At 41.0% G+C, this 20,033-nt stretch overlaps 1 protein-coding gene across 1 annotated transcript in view; it reads right to left on the reverse strand.

Moving 5' to 3' along the window:
• Positions 1-20,033, reverse strand: part of LOC101796621 (urea transporter 2) — a 319,983-nt gene that overhangs the window by 121,476 nt on the left and 178,474 nt on the right. Inside the window, exon 3 of the mRNA XM_038170394.2 lies at positions 19,043-19,148. The gene's annotated coding sequence lies outside the window, so the exon portion shown is untranslated. The remainder of the gene's footprint in view (positions 1-19,042; positions 19,149-20,033) is intronic.

Genomic DNA, 20,033 nt, shown 5'->3' on the forward strand with positions numbered 1-20,033 from the left:
GCTACACTTAGACCTCTCCTGAGCAGGCTGTCAGGGAGAAAGGGGACCTGGAACAGATGTTGATGCTCTTTTATGAATTTGGCTCTTTGTTCCCTGGGATTTTGGTAGAACTGTCTGAAAACAAAGTCTGGTTAAATCAGCATCTTTTGGGGCTTTGTCTGTTTTGCTGAGAAAAAGTGAATAGCTTTTTGTCTGTAGCTCCGCTACTTTTATTTTTTTATTGTTTTCTGCTTTGCCATCCAAATTGGAGAATTAATTCTTTTTCCAGCCCAACTGATATCAGCAAGATGGAATAAAGGAGGATAAACAAAATGGAGAATAAAAGAAAGAGAATCATACTCCTGGGGGAGAAACTTTCATGGAGAATCTCACAATGTGTTTATTTTAATGGACACAGACTGAAACTCCTTTTCATGAGCAGCCCCAGACCTGAAACATAGTTTAGTTCAGAGATATGCTGGCTTGGATCTGGGGGTTATTTACTCATATTAACTGAGACATTAAACCTCGTTTAAATGCATCTGCAATTCCAGTTACAGTGAGGAGACTTCCTTAGGGCCTTAACTAGGGTCTTGGCTCTCCCAGCTCAGGTGCTTGTAAGGGTCTATTTTATTTATTTATTTATTTATTGTGTATTTTGTGTGTTTGTGTGTATTTTTTTTTCTTCATGTCTTTGGGTTCTGGTTGCAGAGGGTGATGATTCAACTGAAATCATCATGAAGATGATTTCTTCATGATCCCATCATCTGACACAATCTCTGTCCCTGAAATCTGTGGAGGTGAATGTGGGGGAAACTTAAAAGTTGTGTTAGTGAGGAACAGCAATATTTTCTGCATCCTGAGGATCAGCTTCACAGAAAAACAGATTCCAGGTAAATTTTAACCAAACCACACTTGAGTGGTGCTTTTCTGAGTACAATTCATAAATATAACAATCAACATCATGGCCTTGACACCTGAGGCACTGTCTTCTTTTGACACTTTGTTCAGTGGAAGCTTGGCCTATTGGAAAGAGCAGAGCTAACAGCCTTGTTAGGGGCTTGATTAACAACCAGCTTTAATGCTTGGCCAAGCTGCCATGTAGCATGGCAATCATTCCCTGTGTCTGTACTTGCTACATGACCCCAGCAATAAAAACACTGCTAACTGCTGAAAGCAGCTTAAAAGAAAAAAAAAAAAAAAGGAAACCTTGAAATGGGGAAGCTGAGACAGTGGCATGGGCTTTTATCACCATTTTGCTAATGAACCTCACCTAAAGCAGTCGACATCAGGTGTTTGGCTAGTTTGACAGCCTCTGACTCAGAAACCAAACAGGGTCAAAGCTTACAATGCATGTGGGGCTGGAAAATTGTCCTGAACACCATTTTAAAGGACTCCTAAAGGTTCAAGTTACCTTAGTTCCCCCAGAGCCCCTGACTCTTCTGCAGTGCAAATAAGTTAATCTGCTCCCAGAAGTCTGGTTTGAAGCAAACCAATAATAAATGTGCAGAGGGAACAGAGGACAATGTGTGCAATGGACTGCACTTCACAGTCCTATGGGCTGTGGAGCCAGGACTCACTCCTGATAACACGAATACGTCTTACTAATTAAGCTAATATATATTTTTATTTTTATTTTTATTTTTATTTTTATTTTTATTTTTATTTATTTTTATTTTTATTTTTATTTTTCCTAGCTCTGTGCTACACTCTGTTGGAAAATGATCAGAACTTAGTTTCTTGTTCTGGCTTCAGTGCTCTGTCCCATACTGGGAGCCATCATTATCCTGTTAATTCCTGATCAAGTTCAAAGAAAACACAGTGACCCAAGCTGTATTTTGCACAGACACCTATAAACTCCTTCAACAATTGAAAAAAAACATGGGAAACTTCTAGTGACTCTGAGAACTTAGTAGTCTGGGCTTTCTGCTCTACTGAGAGATGGCCCCTCCAGCAGCATGTGCTCGGGCACTGGTTCAATCCTAACTCAGGTGGAAGAGATCCAGAAAGTGAATCACCAGCATCTGCCATCTACTCATGAGGTATCCAGGCTTACCTGGGGAGGTCTGATGGGTACCTGCCCTTAGCGTGGCACAGCAGCCAGAGTGCTCCTGGAGCTCATCGTCTTGCCCCAGGGAAATAATCTTTCAAGGCTAAAATACTGCAGTAATGTCTGAAATCCTTGATAAATTGCAGAAACAGTAGTTTCTTTTTTGGTTCTTATGCACTGTTGAGAACGAAGCCCTTTAAGCTTTCGTTTGTTTGTTAAACACAGAATAGACTATAATATTCTTCTCTGGAGACATTTCTGCTTGGAGTTACAGATTGTGGAGAGATACTGTACTACAAACCAACTGTGAAAGCTTATTGTCCCTATCTCCCAGCAATAAATGAATTCCATAAATTGCAATTAATGATGCAATCGGGGAGTCTAGTTAAATGAGTGGCAGTCTTCCAAGCTCATTGGCTTTTACTTTAAGAAAGGGCAGAGGTGTTCTATATTTTGGCAGTGCTTGCATGCCTCCTTGTGCCAAGAAAGGCCCATTGAAGCTGGAGAGACTGCCTACAACAAAGCAGTAATGGCTTAGCATAGCAAGTTATTGTGTGTTTTGTAAGCGCTCTGCTCAGCATCCATTAGGTCAGGCCCAGGAGATGGGGTAGTGTTAGTATAGTCCTAACTTGTGCCGGCACTGGGTGCAAGATTAAATTTGGAGTTGTGGTGCTAACTTACTCTACACTGCTTTCTGCTGCAGGGTGAAAAGCTGGGCTGGTGTAAGAAATAGAGGTAATTCCCTGTTTCACAGTTCAGAAAGAGTTTATTGTAGGGAAGGGAGGCTAAGGACAGGCTGCCTTCTACTCCTTTTGATGTTGCCTGATGCAGTTCATATTGTTCTGATTATTTGGTGGTGAAAGTCCACCTGGCTGCCCAGACCCTTAGTAAATCTGCAATGTCTCAGTCATGGTCCAGAAAACAAAAACATAAAGAAAAACAGAACATAAAACACGTAATGAGTTCAATCTTGTCTGCCTGAGTTTATTGGGAGTCTTCAATGGCAGCTCTGCACTGTGCTTTCAGGTGTTCATTTCAGTATATGCCATCAGGTAGGCACTGAAAAGCCAGAAGTTGCTGCAGACAGGACAGACATGTTGCGCTAGAATGCCTAAAAGCTCCTCAGAACTTGCTTGTTTTTCTTGGTGGTATCAAGAGATGGCAGTTTCAGAGTCCACACAGAAGAATTCAGCTATAAAAGTCTAGGAAAGATCCCTTGTAAAGATTTATTTTCTTTTTCCCATGAAAAGCCAAATGTTTGTCCCAGCTAAGGTATTTCTGAAGGATAAAAGAAGAGACGGATGGTGTAAGAAAGGAGGAACTGGTTAAAAAAAAGTGAAATCCACTAACACACATGTGTGTATGTGTTATTAGCACTGAAAAAAAATTTCTTACCCCCAAGATTCTAAATCCACATAAAAAGTCTGAGCAGATCCTAACATATCCAACTCAAATCACTTTGTTTCCATCCCAGAAGTGTTTTTAAACAATATTTTTATGGAAATGTGAAGTTCTGGACCCCTACCCCACCATTTTCCCTCACTTCACCAAACTCAAAAACACTTCAGAGCTGTGCCCAGTACAAAGGCTGGGAGCTGGTTACAGCAGGGGCTGCCTAACCCCTGCAGCCATGCTCTGATATGGATGCTTTCCAATAGCAGAATGCTTTTTCAGCTCATTTTTTTTGAGCTGTTTTGACTGCTGCTCAACTAGGCAGAAATGTCGGCCTGGATTTTGAAAATACCTCACCTGCTCAAGCTTGTAATCCAGTGTATGTCGTGTACTGGGGTTGTAACTGCCTTGGCTCCTGGGGGATGTGGGATGCGTCGCTCTGCTGCATGCTCACTGCAGGTGAGGACCTGGCTCCTTTGAGCTGCTGCTGTGTACTCAAATAACACGGCAGCATTAAGGTGCTTTGTTTGCACATTTTTGGTATTAAACTATAAAAGCCCCACCCAGCTGTGTTTGTTTTTCATTTCTTTTAATGTTTCCTTTCCTCCAATATTCTCCTTGCTGTATCTGCCACCCTTTTTTACATTTTTTTTTTCACCCTTTTTAATTTCCCCTTTTTTATTCTCCTGCCGCTTTTTCCACCCTTTCCTCCTCTCCCTCCTCATCACCGTGTAAGCACCACCAGGTCTACCCACACTACTGATGTAAAGGATGCTCCCTGGCAGAAGGTACAGAGGACTACATGGAGCAGAAATGGTTTTGGGGGAATGTCTCTGGCAGATATCCAACAGCCAGGTGAACTTGTGAACTTGCTGTAAAAACTATGATACCCTTGCAGGAGGCTTTTGATTGGGTTGTAGCATGGGTGTGTGTTGTATGGGGCAGAAGGGAAAGCATGGTAGTGGTCCCACATGTGGGTACATGTGACCAGCCCAAGGCTTGGGCTGTTGGCCCTAAGTGACACGTGGAGTATTGGGGAACTAACCATGAATGGGGATGTAGTGCAGTGCTCCATGGTCAGGCTTTAGTTTAAGGTAAAAGAAAAGCAAAAGCATCATGTGGAATGGGAGGATGGTGAGCTTGCTTTTGCAGTAAGTCTGGCTATAGTTAAATGGGATGTGCAGGAAAAGTTCACTTCAGATGGAGACCATGTAAGGGCTGAGCTTGGGAGCTGGGCTCAGTTTTATTTTATGTGTGTGTGCAGAGCACAAATCCCATGGACAATATCCAGCTCAGGGTGAGACTAGATTAAGCCTTCCTTTCACAGTCCACTTCCATCAATTTGTCCAGAATTAAAGCATTTTCCAAATGAGAGCTGGTTTAAGGCCCCCCAGGTGCCTCCAGAATGTGGGCTAGGGGAGGAAGTTGGGGACACAAAGTGGTTTCTTTTGGTATTTTCCTCACAGTACTTCTCAAGTAGCTACATTTAAATTGTCTCCTTGGTCTGCTGGTGACTGTTTGCGGTAGACGGATGGAGGTGGACAGGTTCTTTTTAAGCTAACCAGGGATGACAAGTCCCATGACACAGGATTTATGGAATAATGCAGAGCATTCAGAGGAGACAAACATCTTTTCACTGAGAAGGCACAAGGATGGGACTGGGATGCTTGATGCCTGATATAAAAGGCATCAAAAAGGAATGTCGAACTCTTTTCTGATTCTGCTTTCAGCATTCTATATAGGCTGAAGCTGTAATGTACTGAAGCTTTTGAGACATACAGGTTTCCATTTGTGTGTTTTCTAAGTCACAAATGCCTTGCATAGGCTAGGGAAATATCAGTTACATGTAGGAGAGCATTCAGAAGTGTCAGCAAACATCTTCTCTAGTTGATGGTAGGAAAATGGCTGCTTCCTCATACTTAAGGAGTTTGTGATAATTGCATACAAGTAATGGTTTAAAATAAGATAAAGGGAACCCTCAAAAGTTCAAAAGAAAAACCTACAGTGGTCAAAATTAGTATGGTAACCTGTGTGGGAATAATGGAATTAGCTTGATGTTGAAAAATTGCTGTAATCATAATTTGGGTGACTCTCAATGGATCAACTCTTTAGGCATTCACCCAGCATTTTGGGCAAAGGCTGAGCTTGCTGTCTGCTCTGCTATCAATACTCAAATGAGCTGATTTGAAGGGAGTGAGGATACATTTACATGAATTGCAATTACACCTTATTTACAGTACAGTCATGCAAAGGGTTACCCACGTTGTTCAGGGCTGCATCCTCTCTGATGAGCTGGTTGCAGTGGTATGAAACAGACATAAACTCACGGGGGTGTGCCAGCTTTAAGCGTCACCCAGATAACACACCATTGAGTCTGAACAGACAGTTTCAAAGCCTTCCAGTTGCCCAATGTAAAGTCCCTCTACTTGTGAGAACAAGGATTCTTTAAGGACAAAATTTCAACATAGAGACAGGAAAATGTTTTAGGACAAGATTCAAGAACTATTGGAGAATGAGTGTGTTTACAGTGTAGGAAGAGGGAAGCACAACACTGAGAGTACCTTGAAAAATTAACTGTCCCAGAGAGTGGATCAAATTTAAAGGTAGACTAGTATTTCCAAAATTTCAGTATAAGACATTTAAAGGAAAGTTGCCATAAAAGAAGCAATACTAATGCTATATTTGAGCCTGAATTTGCACATGCAATAGCCTCCAGCATGACAAAGGACACGAAAATGTGAAAATAAAATAAACTCTAGATGAGAAATTTATGGCTCAGGTGATTAACGAGGGGTGACAAAACCTTGTTTCTTTTTAAAGACTTATCAAGTTGACAGCAACCAAATCTTATTATCTGAGCTAACTAGGACAAGGGGTAGAGCTGGGGGAGAGCTCTCTGTGCAGTGCTGAGTGGCTGAGCAGAGATTTTCAATAGCCAACACTATCACCCTGACACCTTTCCCATGCAATAAATATAGCACAGCTTCACAGCTCTGATTTGTTGAGCTAGGTGGGTGAAATGTATGGTCTGCACTATACAGGAGGTCAGACTGAGTGATCTTGTTGGTCTCTTCTGCCCTTAAAACCCATGAATCATAGCACAGTGATGAATGCTTCCTGACTAAAAACCAGAGTCTAGAACCAGGGGAGAGGCTGCTATGGGACAGAATGAGGATCTGGAAGGTTCTGTGGGATTTCAGGTTGTCTCCATTCAGACTCCCCTTTGCATAAGGAAGGCAGTGTGCAGCAAGCCCAGGAGCAGGAGGATTCATGGCCCAGGAGATCCTCTGTGCTGCCTTGGTGCAGGTGGTTGGAGCACGACAAATGAGCTGTAGCAACCTTTGCTGTCACAGCATGGAAAGACCAGAGCCTGAGAAAAGCTGGAGGTGCTTAAAGCATGATTTTTAGGTGCCTAAATCCAAAATTGTCATGCTGATTCAGCTGTTATGTAGCCCCACAGGCACTGAGATTTCAAGGGCACCTCAGGTTTTTATGCTTAGTTTTTCCAGTTGCCTAAAGTATTTTCTCACTCCCAATAAATTTCCAGAAATCAGCAGTGACTTTATTTTTCTCCCTTGAGAAGTGTGAGCCAATGGGTTTTCTCAGATTACCTCTGAGGCTGGTGGTTTTGACTTCACATTGTTTAAAACAACAGAAGGGAAACCCCTTTTTCATAAAACAGTACTCATGCATGGAAGGGATATCCACACCCAAACTTTCCCCTCCATGAGGATGTCAAGTCCCTGTTTCTGGCCTCTCAGGAAACGGCTTTAGCCACCAGTCTGTAAAGTGGTGTAGGAAAGAATTCAAGATTCATGGTGAGAAGGAGCAAGGTAGGCTCATCTCACTTCCAAGAACATCTGTGAGGAGGTGGATCTGCTGTCAAGGACAGAAGAAATGGGAGTTTTACAAGGAAACCACTAAGAATGGCCCAGCAGAAGTGGAAGATTTAGGCTGATTCTGTGTTACTGGACATACAAATAATATAGTTGATCTTGGAAGGCAATAGGTTAGTGTTGGATCTCATCTCTATTCAAAACACAGTAAGTGGTCTTTTGTCTTTTAAGACTGAGTTTCTTTTAAAAAATCATAGAAAAATACAGAAAGTCACCAGATCAAAGACAATATTTAAATTAAGGATTATTAAAATGCAATATTTGCTATTTAAATTTGGCTGTGACAATCTAGTTTCTACTCCATCTTCTCCAAATATAGTATTTTCTTTCCTGTTGAAGTCCAAAGATGACCTTCTATTTCAAATAACCTTCTATTTTTACAAGAAACCAAATTAAAATGTGAGCACTGAGCATCTCTCAGACCTCTTGTTTATGAAAGATTGCTGTTTTCCTAAACCTTTCCCCAGGCCTAGTCATATCCCCGAAGTTCACCCAGAATTCAATGGAAATTTTTCTTTTGATAGTCACAGGATGCAATCAAATGCCTTAGAAAAAAGTTGTTGCTGGATGAACTGAAGAATTAATAACTGTTCACTTATTTTCTGTATTTTTTTTTCCTGTTTTTATTCCATGTCATTGTGATGACCTCAGCTTTCAGAGCTGTTTCTATCCCCCAGGTACTACCTAGGGGATTCGGTTCCCATGTACGTTTCTGTCCCAGTTTCTGTACTCTTGGGCACTCTGTGAGCCTTTGTCTAAGTCCCAATTAGCAAGAAGCACCACTTGTGGTTCTTAGAAATGCATATGCTGATTACTGACCAGTAGTCTCATGCTTGAAGGCCAGCTGGCAGCTAAAACTGAACTGAAAAGCTACTGATTTTCATGAAAGGCACTGGAATTTAATATCTTTGAGACCTCTACCCTTCTGTCAAAGTTGATCAGTGGGCTTACATGTTATTGAAAAAGACTGACAGATGGCTGGACAGGCACAAAGCACGATCACACAAGCTCTGTTTTCTCAGGCTAAAAACCATGATTAACTTTTGGAAAACAAAATCCAATGTACCTGGATTAATCTTATCTCTAGCAGTGATTAATTGCAAGTTAGGGCATAACATGCAGCGTGAGTTATGTACTGGTGATGCACATCTAGAAACTTTTCCAGCATTACGAACTTCTAAATTTCTGTTTTTGATAGCATCCTCCTCCACACCAGCAGCAAACTCAAGTCAGCTAAAGAGATAAGCAGCTTATCTATTTTTAAGTTGCTTTTCTTTCCTCTTTCCTGCAGCTACTTCATCAGTTAGAAAGCTCATAGAAAAAGGGCATTCCTAGGAGAGATTCATGATGCAGGAGAAAGAAAGAGCAAAATGCAAACACAGCTGATCCTCAGTGAATTGAAACTTCCCCCAAATACTGCCACAAATAGATAGATGTACTTCTAGCTTTGCTTCTTGGGATTCTTCTTTCTTATGCATCATATGCTAATTGCCTCACTAGTCAGGCTGCGATATTTGATTTGGCAGTTTTCCTGCTTCTTGCCTGTAAATTTACATCAGAGAAGAAATAGGGTGAAATTATTAATGAAAATGTATCCACAGGTGTCTTTCCAAAGGAGGAGAGCAGAACCACTGTATGAAAGAGGACCCATTTTCAGGTTGCCTATTAATACATTTGCATTTAACTCTGATCCCCAGTAATTTGCATAGGCAAGAGGATAAAAGCAGTAACAAACATCTCAGCTAGTACTGAATTTCCCCTACAGACAGAATTATATATATGCTGCTCTTTTTTGTGTGTGTGTTTCCTGTTCACTTGCTGCTTTTCATTCCTTTTAATGGTATCCCAAGATGTACATGGCAAAAAGGGTATTGATGAGCTTAGATACAGTGCAAACACAAGTGTCTGGAGCTGAGCTGCTGCTTTTGGGTCCTCTCCAGCCAGTGCAGAGGGAATAGGACTTCATCAGAAATAAAGGCCTAAAATATGTGAGGTGAATCAAGGCCTATCCGGAGCCGTTTTGCTCAACTGATGTCAAAGGAAGCTGAAGGCAGTTTGCTCTGATGAATCCATTATTGTGACCACTGGGCACTGGAGGAGTGAGAAGGAACCATTTCCTGTTTGGAGGGTTATAATTTACTTTCTGACCAAAAAATCAGAAATTTCCATTAAAACAATGTTTTTAAAGAAATAAATGCAGTGAACTGCCCCTCAAGAAACAAACAAAATCAAGCATGTGAGAAGAAAACCACCTTTGATTGAGAAACTGAAAATGTCAAATGCAAATTCAGCTGCTTTTAATTCTTTAGCATTCTTACTTGAGTCCACCTTTTAGCATATCTTTTATATTTTCAGCTGTAGAGCAATGAAAAATACTTGGCTTTAGGTTTTTCTACTCAAAAGGAATCTGACCAAGTCTTGCAGCCAGCTTATGGCTTCAAAACAACCCAATTCTAATGTAATTTGCATGAGTCCTATATCACCCAAATGCTCCTGACAATTCATTGAACTTTGTCCTGCATTTTACCAGATTACTTATGAACCATATTGGGCACAGCAGAGCTGTTAATGAAACTGGAACAGTATAATTACAACATGCTCATCCTTGAAGATGCAGGCAGATGTGGGAAAGTGTACTCCATTTGTCTCACTGAAATACCATTGCAAATTACCTCTGCACTAACTACATTTAAATAGGAAATAAAGGGAAAAAAATCTTACTCTATAATGACAAGACAAGAATATCCATAAAAAGGAAATAGAGATGACATACTTCTTTGCCTGTGACATACATTTTTTACATGGCTTAGGGGCTTTGCTTCCTGAGAGTTTACATCGTCAACTGTCAGGGCCCTTCCATGCATGATTTATGTATGCATAATAAAGACATTGTGGTTGAGGAACTGATCTGTGATTTCCAACAGCTTTGAAACTAACAGTAATAAAACATACAGCATATGAATAATATAGGGTTTAGTTAAAAAACATTGAGTTATGAAAAATGGGAGGCATATTTATTTTCCATTGCTTCATTTGCTTTTTTTTTTTTTTTTTTTCCATGCAAATTGAATGACAGCTGTCAAGGGAGGCAGGCCAAAATTTTCAAATCCAGGGGCCAGGCTATGCACAGTATTGCAGATGCCCCCTTGCTCCCCTTGCAGACTCCAGGCACTCAGCAAGAGAGCAATTGGTAGCACAAACCTGGCACAAGTCATCTAAGATTAAATTTAGAAGAGGACAGACTGTGAAGCTCTTGGAGAATGCATTTAACTGCTCTTCCTAAAATTTTATGAGACTTCTCCTACTTTTGCAGCACGGCTCATGTACTAGTAGCATTGACCACCAGTATTTTACAACAATATCTAGTGCTGGGATCACAGAGAGTGTGCTGACACCATTCAATGAGGAGCTGTGCCACAATGGCTCTCAAGCCAGCGAGTCTTGCTGAAATACATCTCATCTAGCTCATTAGCCAGCATGCATTCCTGCCTTGCACAGTCAAATGGACCAGGTTATAGAGCTGGGTTTCTTGGTGCTGATATCAGCTGTTTGTAGCAAAGGACAAATACATTGGACAAGGCCACATCCCTTCAGAAAATCTCACTGTTCAGAGACTGGATGAAAGGGGGCCTTTTTATTTTATATGAGAAAATCAAGATACAGATACTCAGTGATTTAGATAAGTTCATGCAGGAAAACTGCTAACCAGGCTCTATTTCTTGTCCATCTCCATGAAATTGTCCATTTTCTACTGATAGAACTTTGTTGTGTGTCTAGGGAAATTTTACTAGTGCTCTGTTGGAGTAATGTATGAAAATTCGCCCCTGTTCAGGTTAATGAAATGAAATAGAGGATTAGATTGCACTTAACGACAACAAGAACATGGCAAAGGTGCAAAAGCCTTCAGGAGTTTTCTCCAAATCTACATTAAAGTTCTCATTTGGCTCCATAAGTAGGGAAAATGGACAGAGGTCTTACATAGCCTCAGAACCTATTTTAATTATCGCCTCCCTGGATAATTATTAACGGGGGAGGAGAAAACTGCATGCAAGTGCAAATGCTAATGGGTTCCCCTGAGAGCAGGAGACCAGAACATCAAGGAGCATGTGACAGGCTGCTGGCGTGGAGGGGGGACGTGGCAGTCAAGATGCTGATGACATTCCTCAATGACTTCAAGACTAAATTGCACATCTTTATAAAAGCAAAGTGGTCCGTGCACTGAAGTGTTCAAGGGGAAAGGAAATTGTGTAGCTAAAACATGGGCTTTTGACGTAGCCAAATGCTGTCAGAGGGAATAAGGAAGGGGAGGTAGATAGGGCATCTGAACGAGGTGGGAGTTGTGCCCCACTGGGCTCTGCTCTTTAATGACAGTTCTCCAAGTGGTTTCTAGAGTGGAAGGAGGTTTCATGATTAAACAAAGGGAAAAGTTTGCATACTTGCAGGATGACAAAAGGATGAGGACTGATAAAAAAAAACAAACAAACACACACACACACACAAAAAAAACAAAACAAGAAAAGCCCAGACATGTGTGGGATACAACTTTCATTAGTACCTTGAAAAAATCCTGAGGTGTTACCTCAGGTTTAGCACATCGGGTCTTTGTTAGGCTGTTAACTAAGAATATTATTTAAAAACATCCACCTTCCTGATCAGTGTTCCAGGTGCCAGACGAAAAGCACATCTGAACAGGCTATGGTGAGTGGGCACTGACTGAGTTAAAAATAATGCTTTTCTCCAGGGCCCTGAAATCTGTTCTGCTGTGCTTGGAGGGGATTTAGCACATAAGTGCTGGTACATGAGATGGAGGCAGAGGAAGTGATTCTTCCATTTTCTCAGGTGTTTTCCCCTGAGGTCCTCCCTCCAACAAAAAACAGTCTGTGGAAAACCCTTTGCATGAGGTTAGGGTCAGAATAAAATAACTTTATTTTTTCAGTAGCCAGTTTGCCCTGAAAGTGACTGAAAAAGGGATTTTATGTTTGTTTCTCTTCCCAAATGTTATATTTTAATTTCACAAGGCTGATTTTTTCAGCCTCTCCCAGCTCATCCCTGAATCTGAGAGCTGTCTGGAGTGAGTTCATCCCAGCTCAAACCCAGCCCATGAGCCTCCTACCAAGTGTTGGGGTTGGTCCCACCCTTTCCACACAGCCTGAACAGTTCAGATTCCAAACCCACCAAACAAGCCTTTGGAGGTATCCAGAAAACACCATTATTTAATTAAGTACGTTAAAACTGGAGAGAAGACTTCCACGGGTTGCCTAGAAGAGGACTAATAAAGGCTCGTTGCTCTTAGAGGCTTTATGAGCATGACAAAAACTGGCGTGCTGTTTTCTAGGACCTGCCTACGTATGGGTCATTTGAAAGCTGGCACGGAGAGTAACTAAGTTAACCACAGAACTGTCAGTTGAATCTTGGTTAATTAGTGGCCCAGAGTAAATTAGTCTGCACATATCTCCATATTGTCTTGACCACATTGCTTCCAGGGCCCAAAGTTAATGTCTAAGCATGATGGAGACACAACCCTGTCTTCCTCTGAAAGATGGATGGGGAAAAAATGAACTATAATTTCCATTTCTGCTGGAAGGCAGCAGGTGAGAACCTGTGGCTGAGAAGAGGGAGAGGGTGCTGGTGCTCAGGACTCATGGTCAGAATTGGACCATGCCATCATGGTCCATCTCCCCAAATCGCACAAGGCTAATTTAGGTAACACTGCTTCTCCTGTGCTGCTGTTCCCTGTAACAAAGACATAATGCTATGGCTTTCTCCCCCTCTGTCTTCTGCAGCTGTCACCACCTGATGCCAACAGTCCATTAGGAGTGTATTGAGCTAAAAAGCTCTGCTCAGATGATCATGCTTATCTCAGCTCAAAGGCTTTCAAAGCCCAGCTTAGCCAAAATATGTGATACACACCATGAGCCCAATCATCCCCCTTATAGCCATCTATGAAGGGCTGTATTTTAAACCAAGCTTTTCCATTATCATTTTCTTCTTTTCTTCCACCCTTGTTTCAGCTCACTAAGCATTAACCACCATGACCCACTGCATAAACCCAAACCGTACTAAACAGATTAGGTTGATAGCCAAATCCTAACACCCTATTTGGGGAATGGCTACAATGCCTGGCTGTTTCTGTAGTTCAGTAGGATGGGTATTTTTTGGACAATGTTAAATCTTTTTACTTCGCTGAAACATTTAACACCACATTGCTAAGGCAAAACAAATAGCCAGGAAAAATCCATTGATTTAAGAACAGTACTAAAAAATAAGACAAATGTAAGCCCCAAACCCATCTGCATTGTATATCCAAAACTTGTAAAAGAAACCGACAAGTTTTTATGAACTAGCTTATATAGATGTGTGTGTGTGTGTGTTTACATTTTAGTCTCATGGATTGTATTTATGTTGGAACATAGTAAATGGCATCTACCTTTAAATTTATATTGTGGCTTTACATAATCACATGCTTTCTCGCGGATAAAAACCCACTGCTGTTAACAGAGCTGCCAGCAAGCTGTTGTAGAAAAGAACATTGCTGAATATCATGGTTTTAGTTTTCAAAGGAAAAGGCAAGGGAAGGGAAAAAAAAGCCACATGGTATGATATCAGTTGACAAAAGGGTAAATGTCAGGTCAGGAAATTCAGATAAATCATCATTAACTAGAGGCATTCTGAGCAGTGCCTCCAAAGAACCAGACCTGTGCTTGGGGCTACTGGAAGTTTTCGTCAGTAATCCAGAATTAGATATAAAGTCACCACTGATAGAATTTTCAGCTGATGAAGATTGGTAGAGGTATAAATAACTGCAGGGACAGTGTAATCTAGATCACTGGTGAAGCTTGGCTTGTTCAGGCAAAACGTGTTTTACTACAGCCAAATGTGGTGTTGTCCATGTAGGAACATAGAAAGCATGCTTTATTCCTATTCTACAGTAATGAAATTTCATCTGTAGTGAAGGGGCAGCCTTCTTCAGGCAAGGGATGTGAGGGGTATGTGTGCAGGAGGTCATGTTGGGTGACTAACCCAGCCTGAGCTTCATGCTGTGCTGAGACACAACATTCCTGGTTGTTCCAGGACCTCTGAATGTAAAGAAATGAATGATGCAAGTGGCTTGCCTTGGTCTGAGGGGTAGGTTTTAGCCCCCCACCATCAGGAGTAGCCAGAGAGCCTTGCTGTTTCTTGTGAAGGTTGTCCCCCAGGACAGAGCTGGGAAACAAGAAGGAAGAAGCTCATGCTAAAGAAGCCTTGCTTTCATAGTAATACATTTGAAAGTATTTTAATTAAAATCTTGACTAAATGATGTGATTAGTGAACAAACAATATAATATAAATGTGATGTGATGAATTACTAAATGGAGGAGTGCAAATGACATTGCTTACAAGGTACAGATGACACAATTTACAGAAAGTTGAAGTCCATGCTATAGGTAATAGTAAATAGCCTGGTCTGATCAGGATTGACTTTTATCCACATTCCTGTGATCCAGTGACCATTTTTCAGCAAATATCTTGGAGCAGACAGGAACTTCTGTATGGCCATAAATTCAGGGCAGGAGGTCTCCACTAAGAGCTGACCATTCATTTACATCTACCCATATCTAGACGAGGCAAGCAAATCAACCTAACTCCTTATTAGTGGTCATACTTATTTTACTCTCCCTTCTTATGCAAGACTGCAAGACCCTGATTCATCTGTTGCTTCTGACACATCCTGCTTCTGACTTCTTTCCCTCTGTTCTTCAGTAGTCAGCTAAACCTACTCCAGGACATAATCTGCACCACTATAAAATAATTACCTCTATGGCTGTTAGCCCACAGATCAAAGGCATGTCTACACCTACATGTATTTCTCTATATGTATATATGCTCTATGTGCATGTGCTCCATACACTACACGTCAGGGCCTTTCATGTTGAAACTCATAAACCTTTCTTATATGCATATTCCCATTTCAATAGGATCTGATTGCAGCCCTGCACCTGTGTACAAAATCAGGGTGAGCGAAATTGTAGTGCTGCATCCCAGCTTGTTTGCTTTCAAGAATATAAAAACAAAAACAAAACAAAACACAGAGAAACTGTAGCAAAGAGCCAGACAAGAATAGGGGAAATTCCTGAGGATGAAAGACTTTTCAAGCTCATCCTGCTTATTTGGGCAAGGAGAAGATGGAGAGGTTATTTGACTACTGCAGAAATATTTGTGCAGGGAGAAGAACCTTGTTGGAAAAGGGCTCTTTAATCAGACAGAGGAAGGCATGAGAGGAACCAGTGTGATTTAGAATAAGATTAACTTTCTGCTGAGGAGGATTACAAGCCAGAACAAACTGCTAAAGAAAGCCATGGGTTCTCTGCTTCTCAATTCCTGCAAATCACGGCTGGGTGTCTCTCTGGAAGACAATTTTCTCTGAACGTCAATTGCCAGGATCAATCCTGGGGATGACTGGGTGAAACTTAACAGCCTGTGACATAGATGATCTAAGTGAAATGATTCTTTGGCTTTAAAATCACTGAATCTTAGGGATGGTGAAGAGTAGAGCTCTATATAGCAATGGAAATATAAGTAGAGAAGACACTGGAGGGGCAGAGGAATTAAATCCAGGCACCAAGAGTTCCATATCATTCATTTTCCACACCTAAAGGCTATTAAGCAGGCTATTAAGTAGATGTTCTGGGCCAGAAGTGTGGTGTAAAGTCTTTGTGTGAAGTGTAGATGCAAGTAAGCCTTATTGCTTTACCCTGATGCTTCTATGATGTCTCCTTTCCATGCCTTGAGCTCTGTGGGAGGGATATACTCTGCCCAAAGGGGAATTACATTAATCAGGGACAAGGTTCTGTGGTTCATGGAGCTTCTGCAGGTGCCTTGCAGCACTGGTGAGCTCAGCTTGTGTCTTTCAGTGATTTTGTCATGAGAATACAGTATTTCATGTTTGGAAGAAGCTACTTTACCACGACACCTCTCAATTAATGGCTTATTGCAAATATTGATGTTTTACAACATAGATCATAGAATCATTAAGGTCAGAAAAGACCTCCAAGATCAGAAGTTTTATTGCTGCTTTTTCTGCTTGGCTGTTACTCATTTTCAGCAATGAATTCCAGCCTGATTATTTATGTGTTTACTTATTTTAAGGAGAGCTAACAAGTTTCACACGAATTATGTGTCACAGGGAGATATCATAGCTAATCCAAAGAAGTTAATCGCAAGACCAGGAAACCTCAGCATGTGAATTGAGTTTTATAAAAAGAGATGCACAAACTGCAATATGTGCTCATCATGACAGAGGCTTCTATGGAGATAAAGAACCACTGCAACTGGCAGTGTGCACAGGCAGTGCTTTGCAAGGCTGTTCCCCTCCCATGGAGACTGCAGACAATGAACTCAATGGGCTGATAGTTGGAGCTATAAGATGCTAATAAATAGCCTTAGTTGGTAAATGACAAAAGTGATTTTCAGGAAGCACAGACAAACAACTCTGTTTTAGGAAACTGAGGCACAAAACAAGGTGATTTTCTATTCCTGAGGTTTCTCAGTAGACTAGTATAAAGTCACAAGCAAACAGAAAGGTTTATCAAGACAAACTTTTCATAGAACAAATGCAGTCCCCATGCAATGCCTGTAAGAAAAGGTCTCTTTTGTCCCAAAGCCTTCCCAAAGCAGGGGAAATGTATCCTTCTCTGCAGCTGTCTGGGTGGAACACATGCCCTTGAAATGGATGGTGCAGTCACTAAACATGAGATGCTTCACAGTCACATCGCCTCCTATTTAACTTATATCATAAGGTATTTTTGATCCCAGATTTTGTTCTGGAAACTTAATTTTGAGATGTGATCCATTTACATTATCAGTAAACAGGAAGGAGAGATCACTTGCCAATCTAACATATAACTTTTTCAAGAAACGTATCTTTTGTTAGCTTGAATATTGAGAAATCTTATTCTTTTGGTGTTAGATTTCTGATCTGAGAACTAGTGCTTCTTTATTGCTCATGCTTATTTCTCACCAGGACAATTTTCCTACCTCCTTGGTTATGTGAGGGTTAATGTGTAAGTGAATGGTGGAGGTGCTGCCCAACCGAAGTCCTATCCTCAATGCTAAAGTACCTCCCTCACTTGGAACTACTCTGAACTTCATGGCTAGGAAGGGAGAAGAGAAAACAAAAGAGATCTCTAGTTTCCTAAATTTTCTGTTACAAAGTACAGAAAGTATTTCTCAAGTAGAAAACTTTCCAATGAGATAAAATACTGGTGATTTTTTTTCCCCCCTGAGAATATTTGATCTTTCTCCTTGCAAGATGAAAGTCAAATGAAGTGCAGGGCAGAATTTCCTTCCCCATCCATCAGCAGAAGTGCAGTTCCCAGGAACATCATCTCTGCCTCCAGAACCTGCTGCTCAGAGCCTAAATGTGGAGGCCAAACCCTGCTGCAACTCCAGCACATCTTCCAGCTCTTCCTGGACACGGAGCTTCGTGTAACCCAAAACTTATATCCCTGCAGCATGATTTTCCTGTCAGCGCTCTCTCACACATTAAAAAGCCCTGGAATGACTAGCTATGACAGCACCACCTCCTAAAGCATGTCATGGGATCATGTTTCTTGACTCCACGCTACATGTTCCCTGCTCCTACAAGTGAGTGTTCATACAGGCTGCCAAAGCAGCAGCAGAAGCCTCCAGTACTGCCCTTCTGACATTGGCCAATGCTAGATATCCTCCAGATGGTAAAAAGTAATCTTTACAGACCTTGGAGGCACTGATGTGGTACCATACCAGCTGACAGCAGCTGTTGATTACCTAAACCTTGTAATTTTTATTTTTGTTAATGCACACCAGCTGCAGAGCTTACTGTCACATGACAAACCCAATTGTCTAATCTCTGCATTTTCCCCTGAATCAGGAACTTTTCTCTATGCCCGTCTATGGTGCTACAAATTAATTATATCTGGCATTAGGATATTTGCTTTGTTCTATTAAGATACATGCACAGAAGCTCCCAGAGGACTACATAAGGTGTAGATGAACAACTTCATTTAGAAATATCATTCTGGTATATGTATTTGTGAGAGGTCACTTATTTATTCAGTTAAATCAGGAAATATAATCATCTGTCTTAATTTTTACCTTTGGAAGCAGTATAATATATGCCAAATCAAACATGTAACTCATCCATCTTTAATAGCTTTCTTTGTGCCATGTAACTGCACAGCAGCTGCTTTGTCAAATGACCAAGAAATTAGAGTTTGGCAAAACAGTGGTTTTCATCAGCATATGACCTTAAGATAACATTTATGTTTCAGGAGATGCAGTTCCAGTCAGAACAGAACTGCAGGGCAAACTCACATCTCTGGATACTCATGGAGGCATTCGACAGAAAAGCTAATAAATGCACTAGATTAGTACAGTTTTATTTTCCATAAATCTGGGACATGTTCAGCAATGTCAAACTTGTTCCTGTGTCTTTAAATTAATAAATAAACCCAAGCTTGCTCTGAAGCTCAGAAGTGAGGTGGAATTCATTTAACTGATTACCATTTAAATGATAGATGGACAAGGTAAACTCTTCTTTTCAGGCAGGGAATGGACCCTGTAGAGACTCAAACACTGGTATAACATAGACCTGGGCTCTCAGCTTTAGATGATTAGATTCAGATGTTTCCAAGAAAATTATTTGCTCCAAAAGGACTCTTTGGTTACTAACAGGTATAGCAATCATATTTAAAATGTTTTTACTCACAGTCAGGTTCCTACAGCTTCAGTCACATAGGATTTACTTGAGGGTTTATCCTTGGGCTGCTCTGTTGAGTGCGGAGAATTCAGGTGGGTGTTTTCAGATGGTTAGTCTGCCAAGACATACAAAGTAAAAAACAACATGTTTAGAGGAGAAATATTTTGCTTTTGCCATTTTGGCTATAATTTATTTCCTGCTTTTGCAGAAAGTCATTATTTGCTTCTCCTAAATCGCAGAGAAATTTAAACAGGAGAACGGGAGTAAGTGGGTTTTTGGTTTGTTTATTTTGTGAGAAGAGGAGGTACATCTGTAGCTGAAAACAAGATGGTAAGATCTTCACACCTAACCCAGGCTGAGTGAGAAAATAGCATTTTGGTATTCTGTAAGCTAATTTAAGGAATTAATAAACTCTAAATTTAAGTCTTGATTCTGTCTTAATAACTATATGAGAGTGGGGGGATGACCCCAAAACAGAAGAGAGATTTAACATACTTGACATTTATGCTGCTGCATAACCACAAATGACTTGCTTGATTTCTGGGTTTCTTGTAACCTTGAAGCTTGATCTAAGCTCACCAAAAGTTTTCTGTGCACCCACAGGTCTCTTCTTAGCAGTTTCCATTTCCAGTGAGCTAACAGGGATTTATTGCTTTGAGTCAGAGAGATGGATAACCTGTGTGTGTACGTGGCTGTGACAATATTTTGATCCCCACGTCAGACACAAATGGTGGCACAGGGAGAAGGATGGGGGTATGTTAGAGAATAGGTCACGTCTTATAATGTTTCTTTACAATAACCTTTTTTTCCTAACAGAAGAACTCTTTAAGACACTGTCTCATAGATGTGTATTCTCAATCTAGCCTGTGTCCGTGACAAACTGCATCACCCTAAGACTCTGCCAGACCCTAGGACAAACTCTTCCTCTTCTCCACCTCTGAAGCCTGATGACGTGCCTGGTCCTGGCTCTCTCTGCAGAACTCCTTGCTGGGTTTTGCAT

This window comes from Anas platyrhynchos, chromosome Z (genome assembly GCF_047663525.1).
Source record: "Anas platyrhynchos isolate ZD024472 breed Pekin duck chromosome Z, IASCAAS_PekinDuck_T2T, whole genome shotgun sequence".
In the NCBI taxonomy this organism is placed as follows: domain Eukaryota; kingdom Metazoa; phylum Chordata; class Aves; order Anseriformes; family Anatidae; genus Anas; species Anas platyrhynchos.